A 23,097-nucleotide genomic window follows, 5' to 3' on the forward strand; every position below is an offset into this window, starting at 1 on the left:
TTTTCACTCTTTCAGTCCCTATATGGACATAGGGTGAGGAGGCCTTTAGATTTGATTCATGATGAATGGGAGGGTGTGTGTGAATCCCACAAGGAGTCTGTTGTGGCATATGTCCTAATATTCAGGACACGTTTAGGGAGCTCATGGTTTTGGCCCAGGAGAACCTGGTCATAGCCCAACAGCAGAAGAATGTTTGCTATGGCAGGAAGGCTCGAGCCCGAGGGTATACTGTGGGGCTACAGGTTATGGTGCTCATTCCTGTCAGACACAATAAGTTGCACGCTGCTTGGGAGGGACTTTTCAAAGTGGCAAGGAAAATTAGTGGTGCTAACCGCATGGTAAACTTAGGCAGGAGGTAGGGACACAAGTTGCCATGTTAACATGAAGAAACCATATCATAATAAGGATGCCCTGGTAGAGAGTATTTGCAGTGGATGGCAGGAGGAGTCTGGGGGGGATCTGGTGATTGATCTTCAGTGAGGCTTGAACTGACATTTCTGTGGGACGGGTAGCATTACCTCAGCAGTTATTTGCTATTCAAGTTAAATAAATACAAACAGTGTTGCAGGAGCTTGGGGACATGTTCAATGGGAAACCTGGCTGCACCCACTTATTGCAGCACCATGTGGATACAGGACCCCAAAGGACTATTAAGCAAGTTCCTTATAGGGTGCGTGAGTGAGTCAAACAAATTTTGAAGGAGATAAAAGAGATAATTGGAGCTGGAAGGCAATCCAAGAGTCCAGTAGTCCTTGGGCTTCCCCGGTAGTGTTGGCACCGAAGAAAGATGGTAGTGTAAGATTTTGAGTAGACTACAGAAAGTTAAACAGTTATACAAAGTCAGATGCATACCCCATGCCCAGAATAAATGAAGCTTTAGAAAGCTGGGTGGGGCTAATTATCTGACCACTATTGAGCTGACCAAGGGATACTGGCAGGTGCCCTTGACTCCAATTGCTAGAGAGAGGTCAGCTTTTGTAACACCTATTGTATTATATGAGTTTACAAGGATGCCCTTTGGGATGAATGCCCCTGCAACCTTCCAGATGTTGGTAGATCATATCTTATTAGGAGCAGGAGACCATGCTCTCACTTACTTGGACAATATTGCCATTTACAGTCATTCCTGGCAAGAGCACCTTCACCATATCAGGGCGGTCTTGGGTAGATTAAAAGGGCAGGGTTGACTATTAAGCTTATGTTTCAGGCAGATATGGTAGCAGTCTCCTACCTATGACATAGAGTAGGGAGTGGTAAGTTTAGACCACAACCTGACAAAGTGGAGGTTATTCAGGCATGGCCTGTTCCTGTTACCAAGAAGCAGCTGAGAGCATTCCTGCATCCCTTACTGACCTAACAAGGGGAAAACAAGCCTGATAAGGAAGTGTGGACAACAGATTGTGAGCAGGCATTCCAAAAGCTTAAAGAAGCGTTGGGATGACACCCTGTGTTAGCCAGGCCAGACTACAGCAACAAATTTGTTGTGCAGGTTGATGCTTCAAATTATGGCATGGGGGCTCTACTCAGCAGAGTTTCTGTGGAAGGAGAAGAGCATCCCATAGTATGTCTCAGCCATATACTGCAACCCAGGGAGAAATGTTATCCAGCTTTGAAGAAAGAATGCCTAGCCATAATATGGCATTGCAAAAGCTTCAGCCTTACTTATATGGAAGAAAATTCATTGTGGTTACAGACCATAACCCTTTAACATGGCTAAATAGTCATTAGCAAAATGCCAAGTTACTGAGGCAGGGCATAGGGTTACAACCATATGATATGGTGTAACACCATGGTGGGGTCAGTAATGCTAATGCAGATAGACTGTCAAGAAGGGATATGGGTTGACAGATCTACTTCACTTACCCGTAAAACTACATCACTGACATTCACTTCACCAAGATGAATACACCGACAAACCAGAAGACCGACATCCGCAACACCGATATTTCATCATGCGGTAAGTAACCACTTGGCCATCCCAAAAGAAAAAAACTAAACCCACCCACACCCCCTAACTTAATATACCAACTCCAAGATCACAGTACTGCGGAGGTAAGGGGCAAAGTTCAACAGGATGGCCAAGCGGTTACTTACCTCTGGTCGGAATGTCTGTGTTCCAGATATCTGTCTTCTGGTTTGTCGGTGTATTCATCTCGGTGAAGTGAATTTCGGCAAGGTGGCTTTTCGGGTAAGTAAAAGTAGATGCGGGATGACACATTTTCAGTCATCCCCATTTTGCTCGTGTCAGTTTACAAAAATCACTTGAAAATCTAGCTTGAGTCTTCAAAGGAGGGAAATGTGAGGATATTAGATGTTATATGTGCTAGCATGACTGGCAGAAATTTTGTCAAAGTAAATTACCCTATGTTACATGTGCTAGCTTGATTAGCTATAATTTTGTAAATAAGTTGTAAATAAGTTTGCTTTTTGATTATCACTCTGATTTATGCAAGATGTTTGAATGTCAAATGGCGTTGTTCTGGCTGACCAAATGTACATTTTTTTGACTGTATGTCATGCCAGAGTCAACTGACCTAGATGTGATGTCATTGTGTGCCAGGGCTGGGAGAACAGAATCTTCACTGCAGCTGTTTACTTTTCAAAGTCTGATATGAGAAAGTAGAATTATCTTGCAGCTTCCTGTATCTTTTAAAAAATCTGTTATAAAAGCAGGTTCTGAGTCAGTTCAGTTTTTGTTTCCAGAGCTGTTCAGCAGTAGTAGTCCATTTGTTTCCAGAGTAGTTCCAGTTGCTGAGGACAGACAACAGCCAGGAGTGTGGACATACTTCTGCAAGGCAAGATGAGAAATTAAGAGAATAATCTTGTCTTGATGAGTTATTTAGATTAGCTAGGGACAGTTAATCTTAAGATAGTTGGGGAACTACAGCTAGTTAAAGATTTTCTAAAATCGGTGTGAAATCTATCCTACACTGTTTTCATATTTCCAGTGTGTAAAACTCTGTTTATTGGAATCAGTTATTCAGTATTTACATGTTTTAAATCTTTTTATTTATTATTAAATGTTTTACTACCTCTCATTGTGGCTGGTTATTTAGTGAATATTTTTGACAACATAGGTTCAAAGGTTGGAACTAGGCTATCGGCCCTAGGAACCTATACAAGCCTAGCAATAACAATTCCCCTGGATATTTCTTCCTACAATATTTAATTCCCTGGACCCCTGTCTAGCAGGGTGACTGATGTGATCCCTGGGGTGAATTTCCTATCTCCCATCCAATCGTCAAGGTTCCTTTAGAAGAGGGACAAGGAGGTGCTCTGCTTGACATGTATGGGCTCTATTCCAGAGTATTGGGAGTCTCTGGGTCATGACCCTATCTCTCCAGCATGTTTTGTTCATTGTGATGACAAGGTTTAAATCCATGGAGCATGTGGCTCTGCGGGATTGGGATTTCTTTAAGTGGAGCATGTCCAACAGCTCAGGGTTTGACATGGCCCTGTATGTTAAGCAGAGATCGCCTCTGAGTAGACGATATGCCACAGAGTATAGCTGGAGTTTTTTTAGATGGTGAGCATAGGGCATCTGCTTTAGGCCTGTGATTCATTTAATGAGGTATTTCTGTGGCCTTTCCAGCTGTTGCAGATGTCTTGTGAGGTACATACCAAATGGGGCGTTGTACTCTATAATGGGTCTAATGAGGGGTGAGTACAGTGGGACAATGACCTCCTTTTTTCTGGATGAAAAGCCCTTAGTGATGAGGTGTGCCACATCGAAGGATTTCCTGACTGTTGTGGCGATGTGGTTATCAAAGGTGAGATCACTGTCCACCTGTGTCCCCAAGTCTCTCATCACACTTTGTGTTTAGTGTACTGCCACCTATGTCATAATTCATGGGTACATGTTTTTTCCCAAAGGGGATAACTATACATTTCTTGGCATTAAGCTTGAGCCCATGGCTCTGGCACCAAGCATCTGTTTCTGTAAGGCCCTTTTGTAGAGTATCCATTTGGGGATTCAATAATGGCTCCCAGTTTGCAGTCATCTGTGAACTTTGTTAGCTAGAGTCCCTTAGTTTTGGCCTGTACTTCAGGGAAGTAGATGCCAAACAAGAGCGGTCCCAGGACTGAACCCTGAGGTACTCCACTTCTCTAGAGCTGGATTTGGAGTCGGCTACTTTTACAGTAGGGAGTGTTATGCTTATTGCGATATCACCAGGCCACTGTAAAAAGTCTTACTGCTTGGGATACATGCTACCATTTGTTTCAATATCAATTTTACCCAATGTAATTGAATACCCCTTTTGAAGGATACTGTGGTATTTAACTGGTGGCAGTTATTACCTTTTAATTTGGGCAAAGAAACGCAGCAGGTAAATCTTTGTTGGTCTTTCCCGTGTGTGTGTGAATATCAGACATTTTAAGTGTGTGTGTGTGTACGATACCTAGAATTGGGACACAGTGCTTTGCAGTGGTTAGTATGCAGACCCATTTTGGGACCTGGATTGAATTATATAGTCCAGTCCCAGGTTTGGAACCTGTTCTGGTGTACTCTTAGGGAAATTGTGTATTTCTATCCCTGTTTTTAGTGACACTCCCTTACCAGAGACAGTGGTGAGTATCGAGACTCCTTAGTTACTGCTTCGGGGTAAAGAGGGCTCATCACAGATGGATCATACTACTTTTAGAGCCTTGTATTACAGGTCTGCAGGTGTGAAATATGAAAACAAGAGTAGCTGCACGGCATCTGCTTTGACTGGGACATTGCTTGTTACCCAGAGTGACCTCAGACTGTACAGGTTGAGTCTGGAAGTTACACAGAGGTTCCATTCAAGTTTCCCATGTCCTAGCATGCTCCATGCACCTCACAGAATGACTGGAGTGTGCACAAAGTGGTAAAGTTTCTGTGAAGATCTTCTCATTGGAATAATTTACAGACTGACTGATTCAAAGACATTCATGAACTCTGTCCACATTTACGTAATCATCTTACCTAGAGATCCAAATCAGTGAGATAAAAGAGCAAGTGGCTGCAGAAAGCCCTCATCACCTTATAAAAGTTGGAGGTCCAGGATGAAAACAAGCTAAGTGTGTTTCATATAATGTGAAACACTAAATTCCAACTTGCTGAATATAAGTGCACATTATTTCACAACTGTACTTGCAAATGCAAATACATCAGTGTCTGTAATTGCAAATACATGCTAGGGAAATTATGACAGTAGCTATTAGATATTTGATTGGTGAAGAGTACAAAGAGAGGCAAAGAATGTGTTGTGAACCAGGCTTATCAAAGTTAAGGGGAGACGAGCTCAATGCCAATTATGCAGTGCAGGTCTTAAAGGAGGCAGACCAGTCTTGAAATGGGACAGGATAGCGTACATCTTTTCATGTGTATAGCATGTGTAGACCACATATGACTGGAAATAACAAGGGGGAGGGACCTTGAATAGAATTATGTTGGAGCAAAGGAGCCTTGTGGGAGTATAGTACTGTAGGAGTGGAGTGATGCAGGGGCATTTGTCAGGAATGAAGAACATTGTATGCACCATGTTAGGCTGCTGCGTATAACTGATTTATTTGTGAATTTGAGCCAGTTTAGTTTTTTTGTGTGATAGACCAGAGTTGTCTTGATTTGGCAACACATTTTGTAATTTTGTTGTGACATTGTTGTGGTTCTTGGACTGATGTTAAGTTATAAAAACCTGAGCATACCTACTGGAAGACTTAAGCTATTGCAAACTACTTCTGTTGATCATATTATTCTCTTTTAAACTTCCTTAAAAAGTCTAAAACCCAAAATTTACCCTCTTTTATACTATAATTCTTAATGTACAAATGTACATTTATGTGAGGGTTTAGACGTGTTCTCCTCCCAACATGGGGCTGGGGATTTGCCATCCATAGTTCACTAGAGGAAAAAGGAAAATCCCACCAACATTGAATAAGTGCTGATGTAGTCCCAAACAATATACCACTGGTGATTAAAAACTTGAATGCATGTCTGTATGCACACAACCTGCTTCAAACCCATCATCTGGCAAAATACATTTGTATTACAACCCACAGACTGCCAAAGCTGCACATTGTTCAAGTCTCATATTCTATTATTATTAGACATCCTTGATAATAGGATATGATGATTGAAGCTGTCAATAAATGGAACAAACCATGACAACATGAATAGCATCCATCTGTCTGGCTCTCTCGCACATGCACACACACGCATGCGCACACACACAGACACACACACATGTATATGTATATATATATATATATATATATATATATGTATATATATATATATATATATATATATATATATATATATATATATATGGATCTACCTCAGTAGATCAAACATATTACAAGTTCGAACCAAGTATGGCCGAGACCAGATGTTTGAACTTGTAATAGTTTGAGCACTGAAGGAAAGAAAAAAACAAACAAAAAAACAAACTTAAACTGCTGTAGCAGGGGCAATGCCCCTGCACCCCCACACCCCCCTTACTTAAATATACCAACTCCAAGATCACACTACATTGCAGAAATGAGAAATCTTCCCATTCCACTCTGTACGCAGATCTCCATTCAGTCCGTTCGGACTTTTAAATGTTCAAAGTTATGGTCTTGGCCATATCGTCTTCGAAAATTTAAAAGCTCGATCAACCGAAGGGGACCTATATATATATATATATATATATATATATATATATATATATATATATATATATATATATAGTATTACTTTTAGAAGTGTCGATTGCTTTTTTGTGAATGTTAACTTATTTTAAGTTTGTTTTAGTTTATTCCTGGCCATAAAACGTTACTAGGATCCTTACTGTAGAACTGTCCATTTTGTTGTCATAGTAAAGGACTATCTGCTAGATTTGTCACTAGATTTCCTGAAATGGTAGGACACTGATATCTGATATTCTCCTTCCTCTTGGTTCATTCTGACTCTGAACAGTATTTCATTTTATAACACAAAATATGGGTAGGGCATGGGAAAATTTTGTTCACCTTCCTTCCCTACCAATCCTGCTATATTTTAATTTTCTCTCCCAGTGTTAACTTTCCTTTGTACCTTTTTAATGTGTATCCATCTTTACTTGAACAGCCAGCTAAGGAGTTTCCTGAAGGTTGGTCTAATAAAGCACAAAGTATCATAGACTATAGCTAAAAAAGGCAACTCATGCCAATATTTCTTGCTGTCAGTTACTGTTTCTATCTTATTCCCTTTTCTAGTTCCTTTCATTTATGAAATGGGTGCATAAAACTGTTTGTTTTTTTTCTCTTTTGTTACTCTTCCTTTGTCTCAGTGTGACTGAACATTACCCTCAGAATTTCTTTTTTTCCCAGGCTTCCATCTCTTTGCAAATTATTTATCTTTTGTTTTACTTTTCTCATTTGCAAATACCTCTTGTCTAGAGCTTCACTTACTTGAGACTTTCTTCTCTGACAGAAATTGGTTTAGAAATCTGATCAGGTTTTGTTGCTCCTGATTTACTTCCTTATTGAAGTCTATTATTTTTGCATTTTTCCTCATCAGCACTCAGTTGTTTAGGATTCTTCTCATCAGACCTGTATATGTTAACTTGACAAAACATTCAGAATTCTGCTTCTGCTGTATATTTTCTGTACTTTATCTTCTGTTGGAATACATCTCATTAGGTGATTTCTTTTCTTTAGTTCTGCTAGTCATTTTTACTCCCTGGTTCACTCTTCAGGCTGCAATGACATTTCTACCTCCTGTTTTGTAACACTTTGTAATACTTTTCATTGCTTCTGTTGGTTGTTCTCTTTTTGGCTTTTCTGGCATATGTTTATGCTTTGAATTATTTGAATGGTGTAGGTTCTTCTTCTCTTTACATCTTTATCCAAATAATTGTACTTTTAGGGTGTTCTAACACTGTGCCCTGATACTTGTAGGATTCGCACACTTAAAAATTTGTTTGCTAGTAGCCGTACATTTTTATTAGGTTTATGGAGATATACCTATAGGCTTCTTCACTTGTTGGTTGCCTTCTCAACACTGATAAGGTGGTTAGTCAAAATGATTATTTTTTTCATTGCCAGCCAGTCTTTAAAGTAGGGGAAATATTCCCTTTTATCATATCATGTGTTAAAATGTGGGCTACAATAAAAGGGTGAGCTAACTTTCCAGATCTGCTCTGTAGTATTTGAATATGTGGGTACTATTTTTATTTCCATGGATACAAACCACTTCAACTCCTTTTTTTAAAACAATAAAGATGGTCTTTTTACAAATATACTGCACCATTAAAAGCACAACAGTACTGACTGAGTCTAGTAGTACTTGCAGCTACCTGCCATCAGCTCAGATAATGCACTTAATTAGAAACACTGATCACATTAAAAAAAATCAAAAAAACAAAACAAAAAAAAACTAAGACTATGTGAGCTGCTAAGCAATGATGTCAGGTTAACGTTTTTTGAGAGACAGGTAAGTTCCCATTAAATGCCTTTGCAAGACCAAGCAAAACAACCCAATATAAACTGTTTCAAACTTTATTTTCTGTATATACATTGTAACTTTTATTTCTATATAATGGTATTCCAAGAAACTCTAAATTTAATTATTGCATGTAATTTCCATAATTTGTATACAGCGTCATTCTAAAGAAACTAAATGCATTCATTAAATATTAAATTCATGTTTTTAACTTTAACAATACTCTTCCCTGTATAACTTTATAACTTCTCTCTGAGTCTGGATTGTGGCAGAAATGGGTCAACAATACTGGCCAACAAACAGGAACAAATAAAACAACTTTGCAACAGCTTAATAATAGAAGGCCAATTCAACTATTCCTGCAGATAATTTCTCATTCTGTAGATTTATTATCGACATATTTTTTTACCATTTTCTGTTCTCGTTGGTATAACCATTGCTAGAAATATATAACTGTATGGCCTTTTATCCAACAGTCAAAACCGAGTAGGTCTACAGGTGATGCTTTACCAGAAATTGACAGAGGCTTTACTATTGGATGTAGACAGCATTTAACTCTCCTACATCCAGCATAAACTTGTACAGTTTCACACAGCTAATTAATTAGCAGCGCACAAAATAGAAGGACATCAAGCTACTAATTAGACTGGGGTCTAGTTTCAGACCCTAGTAAATTCACCACCACAGGTACAGTGCCAAATTCTGAGTGACTGTCTCCCAAGATATACAATCAGAATTCTCCTACATCCACTTAAACAGCATTCAACCTGTCCAAGTTTAACCCAGAAATATTCATTAGTACCCTATTATCTGTTAAGTGGAATATCCGAAATATCCCCCAGTAGATAATGCTGCAAGTGAATTCAGTGTAGCTTTAACAGCCTTGCACCCCCTAGAAGGAAGAGACTAAAAAACAGATACATTTTGGCTCCAAAAAGAGTAGAATGCTAATGCACGATAGAGAAAAAGTATGGGAAAAAAAACTGCAAAAATATAAAACACCACAATATCTCCAAAACTTCAAAATGTCCTGCAACCATATTAAAAAGCAAATAAATGAAGTAAAAAAAACTGTACTATAACAATATTCAGAATAGTAAATAAAACCCTAAAACGTTTTGCCAGCCATTAAAGAAATATTGCATCCCAGCCAAAAATTCAGTAGTAACCCCTCCCACAATAACTTACCACTTAAAAGTGCAATAAAATTCAACACTTATTTCATAGATAATATGGTGTCCCTAACCAGGGATTCTCCAACATGTAATCCTAAGCATGCCCAACAGTCACATATAACCACATCCACTTTCACTTTCAAACCTGTGCCCACATCTTATATAAAACTACTCTTAAACTCAAGCCATGGTCTACATCAGCTGATGACCTTCCAAGTGAGTACCTTAAAATAGCAGTAACACTGCCTATCTTGTCTCATTCATCATAAATAGGTCAATCTAGTAATCCCACGTTCCCTTTCCCTGGAAAAAAATCACACATTATCCCTGTACACAAAGGAAGAAATTCAGGAGACATCACTAACTTTAGACCTAGAGCAATTGTATCCCCCTCTCTGAAATGCTTAAAAAAATGTAATCAAAAACAATTGCTAAACTATCTCCTGTAGGAAGAACTTGTATCCCTCTGTAACACTGCACTTCTAACTTTTATAAATATTGTCAATAAAGCTAGATAATGGCAAACTAGTAATGTGAAGTTGTTAAATCTCGCCGTTTATTCTCTCTGATGGGTTCTGAGCCAATCCTTCGCTCCAACATGGCCGTTAGCAAAGCTCAGGGTTTGCCAGTAGCTCGAGACCAAGCCCCTTATCCCATGATGCACTGCTGGAATTATCTCAGATCTAGTTTGCAGCGGCACAGATCTTGGTGTTCCAGATTGCTCGGACCAATTTTATTGGACAGATTCTTCTTTTCGCAAGCTTTAAAAACATTTTCTTAACTTTCATTCCTGTTAGGATAGTTTATATATATATATATATATATATATATATATATATATATATATATATATATATATATATATATATATATATATTTTAGATAAGTGCCCTGTGTTGGCTTTGTTTTTTCCATAGAAGTGTTTCTAGTTAGCAGTTGGCCTAGTAGTGTTGGTCTTGTATTTAACTAAATTCATAGTCCGTAGTTAATTCAATAGCTAATAGTTGCTTAGAGTGTGTTTATTTGTTTAAATTTAGGATGTCTGAAGAGAAAGAGAAGCAACATCCTAAATCTGGCTTCAAAAAATGTCCAGACTGTGGACAAAAAATGTCAGTCTCTGACTGTCACGTTCAATGTGTCTATTGTCTGGGGGCATTACACCTCCAAGACTCTTGTAGCATCTGTCACTCCTTCTCTTCCAGGGTACTTTTAGAGAGGAGGAGGAAATTGGTGGATAGGGGCTTACTTCAGCACCCCTTCTCGGAAGCACTGGGTGACCAGGATGGTGCTAGCAAATCCTCTGTCATCCAAATCTTCAGGTGACTCCAAGTTATCTAAAAAGGCTAAAACAATGGAGGGTTTAGGGTCATCGGTTCCACTGCCTTCGGAACAGAGTGTCTCTTCCGTTTGGAGCCAGCTCACAGCTTTGGAGCCGGGTTCTGAGATTCCCTCATCTCCTCTGCTTCAATCGGCACCCTTGGTGCACTCCTCAGTCTTCTGTCAGCCTCTGAGATCTGGATATGGACCAGTTGATGCAGAAGCTTTTACGGGCACCAGGCCTTGCCAAATTTTCAGCTCCGCCTCCATCGGAACCGAAGACCATTATCCTGGACTTGACTGCTCCTCCTCCGAGCCGTACCGGACTTTGAGCCAGAGGTGGCCAACTTGATATGGTTGTTGAGCCTGTGGAGCCGAGACCTGCTCCAGTGTTATCGGTCCCATCTACTCGGACATCCTCGGCGCCGAACGGGGACTCTAAGAGCCAACACTCTCCTGTTGGGTCCGGAGAGGATAGTCGTACCAATTTGTTGGTGCTGACTCTTCCTCTCGGGGCTTCAGCTTGGATGAGCTCGGCTCCTACCTCAGGCTCGGAGCCCATGGCTTTGGTGCGGGAGGATCAGATGGTCTCTCTGGATCCGTCTACCCCTTCTGGTCGGAGTCATGGTACGTTCGATGCCATGAGGAGAGTCCTGTCTCCAAAGACATCATCGCATCAGGTCTGGCTTCCTCCTCTCCTCCAGTGCCTGTGTCCGCTCCTGCTTCTACCGGTCAAACCAAGCGTAGAGACCCTGAGCCTCAAGTAGCCCCACAGGGCACCCCCTGCTCTTCTGAGACCTCCCCAGAAGCTCCCACTGAGGAGGTACCTGGGAAGAGACTGTGCAAGAGGAGGCGCTTGGACTCCCCACAGGAGTCTCTGACACTGACTTGGATGAGTCAGAAGGGTCCCCTCGATCCCCCTCTGAGGATATCTCCTTTGTGAAGATATTAGAGATCCTTAATCAGAGGGGTGGTTGACAGTCCAAAAGCCCTACTGAGGACGAGTCAGTGCTTTTGAAAGCTTTTGGGTCTCAACCTTCCACCTCTTGGGTGTCTCTGCCTTACGATGAGCTCATGGAGCTGATCTCTCATAAGGTGTGGGAGTCTTCGGAGGGCATGTAACCTGTCCCTCAGAAGCCAAATAAGTTCATCTCTGCCCCCGTAGACAAAGCTTTTTTGACTAAGGGAGTGCCTGTTGATGCCATGGTGGTGGCAGCAGCCACCAAAAAGGAAATGTCTGAGATGTCCTCATCTATCCATCCTCCTAACAGAGATTCCAGGATCATGGATAGATATTCCCTTGCCCAACGCTTCCTAGAATTTATAAACTCGAACGCCCTGGATCAACTGGTCAACACCCCCACCAGAGGGAACTACATATTGGACCTGGTCATCACCAACATGGGCGACCTGTGTTCCAGACCAGAGGTCAACCCCTCGCTGGTTAGATCATAGACTAATCAGTCTGGATATCCACATTCTGCCCCCACCCCTAATCAAGGAAACCACCATGAAAAACTTTTCAAAAGCAAACTTCACGTTACTTAAGACTGAGGTGGAAAGGTTCACAGCCCCCATGTGGTAAAGGACAATGCTTTCCAAGCTGCTGAAACCTTTACAAAGGCACTCGAGTATCTGCAGGAATGCATGGATTGTGCTATCCCATTTAAAACCAAGACTCACTCCTCCAAGAAACGGAAACCAGTCTGGTAGACCCCTGCCATAAACAAGCTATACAACAGAAGGAGGAAACTAGTACAGAAAAGAGTAAATTCCCAAGAGGGAAAGACATCCCTGATCAGTATCAGCAAGAAACTACAATCCCTCATTAAATCATTCAAGGCTAGTTTCGAAAGAAAAATTGCCAATGACTCCAAAGATAACCACAAAGCGTTGTTTAGCTATGTCAAGAACCTAAGTGGAAACTCTCAGATCTGCTCTGAGTTAGTGCAGAATGGCACAAAATACACTGAACTGACTGATATTGCAAACATTCTGGCAGACAGGTTTAGTGCAAGCTTCACCCCCCTCTCACCCCATAAAGGGCCCATAAGCATACCAGAAGAATGTAGGGCCCCATCAATCACCAATGCACAGGTTAAAACAGCCCTATCCAAAGCCAAAAACACAGCTTCAGTGGGACCGGACGGGGTCCCAGGCTGTCTTACAAGAGCTCCAAAATGAACTAACCCCTCACCTAAACATATTGTTCAAACTCGGCTTCTCTACAGACTACGTACCCATAGAGTGGCGCAGAGCAACAGTTATCCCACTCCACAAAGGTGGAGCCACAACGGACCCCGGGTACTATCGCCCTATAAGCCTGACTAGCCTGGTCTGCAAGGCTATGGAACGCATCATCATGGAACTCATTAACAGAGACATTGGGAACCTGCAAACCTTGGACCCTACCCAGTTTGGTTTTGTTAAGGGCATATCATGCCTCCTAAACCTGGTGGACTTCTTTGAGATGGTTACCAAGGCATTAGACGAGGGAAAGGTGGTCCACACAGCGTACCTAGACCTTGCAAAGGCTTTCAACACCATTCCCCATTCTAGTATTATAGACAAGCTCACCAGCTTGAACATAAACCCCTACGTCATGAGATGGGTTGCCAACTGGCTCATGGATAAGAACCCACATGGTGAGAGTTTCAGGCTCTACGTCCGACTCGAAACTGGTTACAAGTAGAATCCCCCAGGTCTCAGTCCTAGGACCCCTGCTGTTCGGTATATACTTCTCAGAGGTACAGGCAAGCGTAGGAGGACTATGGCTGACCAAGTTCACAGACTGCAAACTAGGGGCCATAATTGATTCTCTGGCTGATAGACACCCTTCAGATGGGTCTCACTGAGACGGATACCTGGTGTCAAAATCATGGCCTCAAGCTAAATGCCAAAAAGTGCATAGTCATCCCCTTTTTGAAAAAACAAAATACCCACGAACTACCACATAGGTCGTAGTCCCCTAAATACAGAAAATGTAATAAGGGATCTGGGGACCCAAGTAGATAGTAACCTCTCCTTTGATAATCATATTGCCAAGGTGGTCAGAAAATCCTTCTATGTGGCCCACCTAATCACAAAATGGTTCGCATCTAGAACAAAAGAGGTTATTGTGCCTCTCTACTCATCACTAATTAGACCCATCATAGAATACAATGCCCAATTTAGGATGTACCTTACAAGACACAAGCAACAGCTGGAAAGGCCACAGAAGTACCTCACCAAGAGGATTACTGGCCTCAAACAAATGCCCTATGCAGCCCGACTCAAGGAACTCCAGCTGTACTCATTTGCATACCGCTTACTCAGTGGTCATCTCTGCCTGATATACAAGGCCATGACCAACCCAGAATTGATGGACTTGCTCCACCTAAAAAAAAAACAAATCCCAGAGAGCCACACACTCAAGATATAAACCTCACCACAACAATAAATAGGACATGCTGGAGGGATAGATTCCTATCCCAGAGACTCCCCATGCTTTGGAACAGGATTCCAATATACATCAGGCAGAGCCCCTCACTAACACTCTTCAAGAGAAACCTTGATGGGTGAATGGGAAACAGAAAATTTACCCCAGGGATCACTGCACTGGCTCTGCTGGACAGTGGCGCAGGGAACTAATGGCTCTGCTGGACAGTGGCGCAGGGAGCTGATGGCTCTGCTGGACAGTGGCACAGGGAACTAATCTAAGGGGGTGGTGAAAGCCAACACATTCTGGCTAGGCTTATAAATGCCCTTGGGCAGATAGCCTAGTACTTACCTATGAACCTATATGGGAAACGTATGCATAGTTCAGTGACTTTTTCCCTTTGATCACTGAACTACTACTTAACCCATTTTACCAGGCTACAAAGAGATCATCTGAAGGATCTAGGGGATGCTCTCCATGGTACAGTAGCTGCAGGGGTTGCTGACAAAGTTAACCCCCAGCTCGCTACCCTAAACTCGTCCATGCGTCTCATATCTTACGCAGCTGATGGTTCGAGTAGGGCCGCAAGTTCAGGCATTGCTCTGCGTAGACAAGCCTGGATGCGTCTCTGTTCCTTTGCGGAGCCTTTCAAGTCTTCCTTTATCAACACCCCCATTTGATGGTTCATCCCTGTTTGGGCCCAAGGTAAAGGAAACTCTAACCAGGTATGAGCAGGAAGGAAAGGCTCTATCTGCTGTCTGAATTCATTTTTCTACCCCTACTCGGCCCTATCCCAAGGGCCCTAAGGGCAGAAAGATGTGGTTCCGAAAAGTCCAGGGAGCCTTTCAGGACACATGTGGCTAAACCCCCTCTAGAGGCAGAGGGAGGGGGTTATAATGGAAGACGCCGCCCACGCGGCAGGGGGGGTCCGCAACAGCTGGTTGACAGAGGCCAGTTCTCTGGTCAGCCCTACCAGCACTCCTGAAAGGAGACCCAGCTGTCCGGCACTGAAGGCAGTCGGGGGTCGCTTATCTTTGTACCCAGAAGCCTGGTTAAGCATCACATCCAATACCTGGGTACAAAGCATCATTTCCAGAGGGTATTTCATACCGTTCTCTTCCCCTTCCACTCCTGTCAGCAGAATCCCGGATGTTCCACCCAGTTTCAGCGGACAAGCAACTATAGAGGTCCACAAGTTGCTAGAAAAAGAGTCATCCAGCCAGTCCCAGCAGACCAAACAGGATTCGGAACTTACTCAAGATTCTTTTTGGTTCCAAAGAAAACAGGGGACTGGAGACCTATCTTGGACCTCAGCAGACTTTCAATTTGTAAAAAAAGAGAAGTTCCGAATGGTCACGCTTCAGGCCATGCTTCCCTTTTTGGGGAAAGGTGATTGGATGTGCTCCATTGATCTCAAGGACGCGTACTGCCACATAAAGATGGACAGACACTCCAGAGATCACCTGCATTTCTGTCTGGGAGCCAATCACTACCAGTTTCGGGCCCTACCCTTTGGTCTCACTACATCCCCCAGAGTGTTCACCAAATGCATGGCAGTGGTCACGGCTCACCTGAGGCATCTAGGATTCCAGGTGTTTCCATACCTAGACGATTGGCTCCTTACCACCACCACCAGGCATCAACTGATTCAGGCAACAGAATCTACTCTGACACTCTGCAACCACTTAGGCATTACAGTCAACTTCGAAAAGTCTGCCTTGTTGCCATCACAGCATGCTGTCTTTATAGGAGCAGAGTTAGATACCTCAACCACCACTCTGTCTTCCAGTCGAAAGGGTCTCACTTCTTCGCCAACACGTCAACTCATTGGTGTCAAAGAACAAAGCTACAGTCGCAGAGGTCTTGAAGGTGCTAGGATTGATGGCTGCAGCAATGCTAGCCATTCCACTCGGAAGGATGCATATGCAAATTCTTCAATGGCTTCTGTTCGCTCAATGGTCTTACCAAAAATTGCCAATGAACCATATGATTTTTATCACAAACTCTTGCAAGAAGGACTTTCGGTGGTGGTTGACGTCTCTTCATTTCACAATAGGATGACCCTTTGTGCTCCCCCCCCAGTAGCCACTGTGACCACGGACGCTTCCCTGATAGGGTGGGGGGGGGCATTTTCAGGGAAAGACTGCCCAAGGCACATGGACGGCTCAAGAGTCACATCTGCATATCAATGTTCTGGAGTTGAGAGCAGTACTTCTGGCATTGCAGTACTTTCAGAACTCTCTTCCTCTAGGGACAATTGCAGTTCAGACAGACATGTCAGTGGTGTGGTACTTGAACAAACAGGGCGGAACCAAGTCTTTACCCCCTTTGTCGAGAATTCCTCCAGGTATGGCAATGGGCTGTGTCATCCCAGTGTTTTCTGTTAGCAATGCACCTCCCAGGGAAATCCAACATGATAGCGGACAAGCTGAGCAGGACAATCTCGTTGCCTTCATGAGTGGTCTCTCAACCAACACTTTGCGGACATGATTTTCCACAAATGGGGCCAGCCTTGCTGCGACCTCTTTGCCAGTCACATCAGTACCAAATGCAGAAGCTATTTTGCCCTGGTACCACTTCTGGGACATCCCCCGAGAGACGCATTTGTACACGATTGGCCTCCAGATCTCCTATATGCATTCCCTCCAATTCCATTGATACCCAGGTTTGTACAGAAAGCAAAGTCGCTGGGAAGGACTGTTATCCTTATAGCTCCCCATTGGCCTCGACAGATTTGGTTCCCTTTTCTTCACCATCATCTGCTGGAGGATCCATGGATCCTGGACCCAGTTCCAGATGACCTGACACACCCGTCAGGGGACCTCCATCCATCACTGAAGTCTCTAAAGCTGACTGCTTGGCTGATCCACTTCCCCAAATAGCCAGTCTTCATTCCCTCTCATATGACACAAGACAAATTCTGTTGTCTTCTCATAAGCCATCCACCAGAAAACTATATTGCAGTAAGTGGAAAAAGTTCTTCATCTGGGCCAGCATACAAAAAATTGACCCTTTTCGAGCTCCTTTGTCGTCCATTCTAGAGTTTTTGACAATGATTTTTAAGGAAGGAGCAGCAGCTGTCACAGTTCGGGTTCAGTTAGCTGCCATGTCTAATTTCCACCTTGGATTGGATGGGTTAAATATTATGGCCCATAAGTTATCTAAGGTTTTCCTCAAAGTTGGTTTTCACATGAGGCCTCCTGTCAAAACCCCTTATTCTCCTTGGAATTTGAATTTTATGCTATCTCAAATAATTCTTCCCCCCTTTGAACCTGCATCATCTTGTGATCTCAAATTCCTTTCCTGGAAAACTATTTTTCTAGTGGCCATTACTTCTGCCCGCAGTGTGTCAGAAATTCAAGCTTTGTCTATCAGATCATCTTATATGATTTTTCATACTGATAGAGTATCTCTCAGAACAACCCCATCCTTTTTGCCTAAAGTCTGTTCAGAATCTAATATCAATCAGGTTATTGAATTGCTAGTCTTCTTCCCCAGCCATTCCAACAAATAAGAATACATGCTGCACAAACTTTACGTGCACAGACAGCTTAGATTCTGTCTCAATAGAACCAAGGATATTAGGAAATCAGATCAACTTTTTGTATCCTTTTCGGAGGCCAGAAAAGGTAGACCAGTCGCTAAAACAACCCTTTCAAAATGGTTATCGGATTGCATCTCATTTGTTCATACAGCTGCTAACATACCTTTACCACACAAAGTAAAGGCTCATTCAACCAGAGCCGTTTCTACGTCTTCTGCCTTTCAATCTAAATTGCCCCTTAATAACATTTGTGCTGCAGCCACTTGGTCTAAGCCTCATACTTTTATCACTCATTAAAAAATGGATAAGGCCTCCAGGGACAGGTCTTCTTTTGGTTCTGCAGCCCTGAAAAATGTACTCCCGTGAGCCAACCAGGATTGCAGGTGCTAGGGACACTAGCCATCAGTGAGAATAAATGGCGAGATTTAACAACTTCACATAAAGAAGTTATGTACTCAATATATAACGTTCCATATGAGTTGTTTATCTCACCTTTATTCTCACGTCCCTCCCTCCACCCCCTCCTGGCTGACAGTTGACCTAGAGGCTAGTATCATCCTGGTTGTTCAATACTACTACTTTCTTGGGGAGTGCACCCCTTACAGGGTTATATATACATGCAGCAAACAAGATCTGAGGTAATTCCAGCAGTGCATCATGGGATAAGGGGCTTGGTCTCAAGCTACTGGTAAACCTTGAACTTTGCTAATGGCCGATCCTCGGCTCCGAATCCATCAGTGAGAATAAAGGCGAGATAAACAACTCACATGGAACGTTATGGTGAGTACATAACTTCTTTTTTTCCTTATATCTAGACTTGCCTAAAGCCTTTGACACTTGCCACTACTTATGTCCTCCCCTCACTACTTTATGGTGCTCCCATCCTTACTAACCTCCAGGCATCACAAAAATCAAAACCTGAGCAGTCTTGTAATTAAGTGGCTAAATTTGCAACAAAAAACCCTTCAAAACTCACTGCTGTATAGGACTAAAAAGACAAAAATGGTTAGAACTACCCCATCAGCTGACATATACACAGCTTTCTGCCACCTATAAAATTATCCAACATCCATCTGCTTGTCCAGGACTAAATCCTATTCTACATAGTTATGTCCCCACTTGATCAGTGTGATCCAATGACTAAAAAATTCTAAATCTAAACACCTATCAAATCTGCTGGGCATGATCTGTACTCATACCATTTTGTTAAGGCCTTTGAACTCCATATTTTTATCCTTCAGGTCAATACCTTCTTTCCAGTCCTTTTAAACAATTCTGGAAGACTTCCTAGCCAAAAATTTGCCCTGTTGTTGCTCAACTCCAAGGGAAAATATAACCCTAAGAGTGGACAATGCCTTTTCATACCTTACACATCCGTACTCCTCCTTCGCTTACTTCCTGACTTCAGTTTCTCTCCCCGACTCTCTCTAAATATGCCATAACCCTTTTTTCTCTTGCATCATATTGCAATTCCTGTTTGTGTTATACTGACTTGACTTTAATTTCTGTAAATTAGGTAAAATTCCTCTAAATATTAAATTATTGCCCTATAAGAGGGTATCTGTTTTTATCCAATGTTACCACATTGTGTAATCTAGCATAATTATTTAAACTGTAGATGTTTCTGTATTAGTTTTGATGATTGTAAAATTATTCTTAAAATGTTTTAGTAATATTTTGGAGCTTTTCACCCCTGACCCCAACTGAAAATGGGCACCTACCCTGTCGGACTTTCCCCAGTAATTAAATATTAATAAGTAAATAAATTTAGACTGCTCAGTTTCAAACATAGTTTCATTGCATAATCTGACTACAAATAAAACAAAATTTTAAGTGTCCTCAGGGTAAGTTTAAAACAGTTACTTAAAGTAGCAGGGAAACTCACATAATGCTTGGTTACCACTGGAGACTTTTACAAGAAGCCATGAATAGTATGCTTTCTAACAAACTGCAAAACAACTATATTACTGTCAACTTTAATTTTAATACTATTAGCCCTGAAGGGCTAACCATCCCAGGTGCACATCTAATCAAAATGTCTACAAGGCCAAGCATGCAAATAGAAAACCACAGAAGAATTTACCTTCTATTAACTAATGCTAACCACAGCTGCTCAAATGTTTACATTCTCTTAAATGTCATTGGTAATCATTGCCCATTGATCTGTACTTGGACATTTAAAACCAAGCAATTCCCGTCCACAGTCATCACAGGTAGACTTTTTCCATGAACCAGACAGATAAGTCCTAGATGACTACATGAACATGTCCATATTCTCAAACACAACACTAGCCCTGTTCTACTTCATGACTATTATATAAAACATACAGGAACCCTATTTCTCATTACAAGAAGATAACTCACTGGACAGAAATGCCCAAGTCTCACAGATAATATTAAACAAAGCATCAATGACAGAAATAATGCATAGGATGCCTGGAAACAATACCCCACCAATCAAAATCTCCAGCAATGCCTTTCACTAAGAAAAACAAGCATTTACACCACAAAAAGCAATGTAGTCCACAAAAATAGCGTATAAAAACCTTTAATCACCGCTTTCATCAACTGACTTCCTCAGAATACATCCATAGTAAAAAAACACACCCTTAAATACACATTCAAATTAATTAATAGCAATCAATTATCAATTAAAACTTAAATTATGTAATAAGCACAGTCAATTTAAAAAGAAAGACAAGTCATAATGTTTGTCAATACATAACTTGCGATATTTTAAAAAACATTTTACATTTATTGTTTCGTTTAAACCTGGTGGTTTGTCTGCAGTTAATTTTATCTGCCATAATGTCTCCCTTTGTTCAAGATAATTCTTGAAGTCACCAGCCCTCAAATCTTGTTTACATACCTCTACAACTGAAAATACAATTTTTTTAAAATTTGAACAAGTGATGGAATGTTTAAACAAGGCATTATTGTAATCTTTTTTCTTAATGTTGTATATGTGTTCTTTAATGCAAGTCCCCAAGCTCCTGGTGGTCATACCCACATAGAAAGCAGGACATGCAGTACATAGGACAATGTAAACAACGCCAGCCGTGTTGCAAGTGATGTGTCCTGGAACCTCTAAAGTTTTATCTATAGTAATGACAGAAATAAAAGGACCTGTCGAAATGTATCTACAGATTTTGCAATTGTAACAACAAAACATACCCTTTTTGGCAGTGTTAACATTGTTAATGGAGACATTATTGTTTTCAAGTAATTTTTTAATATTGTAATTATTACGAAAAATAAAATTCGTTTTTTTACCAACCACTTCAACTATTTCTTGATTTCCTTGAATAATTCTCCAATTTCTTTCTAAGGCAGCTTTAATACGACTAGTATCAGTGTTCATTGCCAAAGAACAAACTAATCCAGTATCAACAGTATTTAAATTCAAATTTAAATTAAGGTTAACAATATCTGTATCTGAATGGTTTAAAATAGCTGGATAGTGTGTACGAAGTTTATCAAGAATTTCATTTCCGCTATCTGCCACTAAATTCTCGTCATATCCCCTACTGACAAAAAGAGAGGGAATAAAAACAAATTCCTGTAATAGATCGTCATATTTACTAGTCATCCGGCTGGCCCTAATAAATTGGCCTCTGGGTATGTTTTTAATGACATGTCTTGGGTGATTGCTTTGATAGTGCAAGTAGCCATTGGTAAAAGTTTGTTTTCTAAAGATTTTACTATGAAATCTTTTATCATACTCATCCCACCACAAACAAACATCTAGATAGTTGATACTTAAACCACTAATACCTTTAGTAAATTTTAAGTAATTAGATGATAAATTAATATCACTGAAAAATGCTTCTACTGTGTTGTCATTACCTTCCATTATAAAGACTAAATCATCAATGAATCTGGAATAAAATACAATATTAAATTTTTTGCTTAGAAGAGGCATATTTTCAACTTCCCACCATACCATCACAGTATTGGCGTAGGCTGGGGCAGCTGGGGAACCCATAGCTACCCCTCTAATTTGTTGGAAATATTGGTTTTTAAACAAGAAAAAATTATTTTCTAAAACAATTTCCATAGTTGATATTGCATTACTAGAAAAAGTATTTTTCGTTGTTAAAAAACAACGTACAGCTTTTATACCTTCATCATGGGGTATACATGTATACAATGATACAACATCCAAGGTAAAAATATGTTTCTTGGAGTCAAAAATATCTTTTTCTTGAAAATTCCTGAGTTTTTCTAAGAAATGCCAGGAGTCTTTAATATAAGATGGACAATCAATTAATAATGGCCCCAAAAAAGCATCTAACACTAGGGAAATTCCCTCAGTGATAGAATGAGGTGCAGACACAATGGGACGAAAAGGAGGGTTAACCAACTGTTTATGTGTCTTAGGTATTCCAAAAATAACCCCTATTTTAGGGTATTCAACCACACAAAAATTATATAATTCAATGCCAATGTCTCCTGACATTAATGCTTCATAAAGATGATAATTTATGAACCGAAAGGCTTTGTAAATATCAGCTAATGTCACTTCTTTGTATTCATTTAAATTTTCCAAAATGTTTAACATATTTGCATGATAAGTCTCCTGTTCCATAATAACAATGTTTGAGCCCTTATCGCTTTTCATAAATCTATGCTGTCCTGTTAAACTTCTAAGTTCTTCCAATGCTTTCCTTTCAAGCCTGGTAAGATTGTCCATAACATAATTTTTAGTATTAAACAGTTTGCCAATGTCAGCGATACAAAGTTCCTCAAAAACTTTAATTGTGTGATGTAGTTTTGGAGTATAGCAAGATGGTTTAATAAAACCACTATTAGTAGATGGTAGCTCATGCATTAAATACGTCAAATTAAGCTTTCTTGTGTATTTCTTAATGTCTACAATTGTTCTACTATAACTAGCCCTGTTACAGGGTACAAAATTCAAACCATGTTTCAGCAAATTAATTTCATTATCACTAAATATATGCTTAGATAAATTTATTACATTAAAGCAGTCATTAGTGTCAATTAAATTTCGTCCTCTGACGAGTTCGACCCCAAAAAAGTCCTACTGCGAGTTAAAACCGTACTTTTACTGGCATTACTATGATTAATACCCAAAGTTTTTTTATTTAATGTAGACTCCTTATTCACATTATTAGATCTAGTATTACCGATATTTTCTTTCCTTTTACTACATGCACCTTCCTCATTGTTAGCCCCAGTTGGTTCATTT

The 23,097-nt window shown here is 40.8% G+C and overlaps 1 protein-coding gene across 2 annotated transcripts in view; it reads left to right on the forward strand.

Moving 5' to 3' along the window:
• Positions 1-23,097, forward strand: part of LOC122811042 (F-box/WD repeat-containing protein 7-like) — a 1,408,110-nt gene that overhangs the window by 641,781 nt on the left and 743,232 nt on the right. The window lies entirely within an intron of this gene.

Source organism: Protopterus annectens, chromosome 9.part0 (assembly GCF_019279795.1).
Source record: "Protopterus annectens isolate FY-2018-M chromosome 9.part0, PAN1.0, whole genome shotgun sequence".
Classification (NCBI taxonomy): Eukaryota; Metazoa; Chordata; order Ceratodontiformes; family Protopteridae; genus Protopterus; species Protopterus annectens.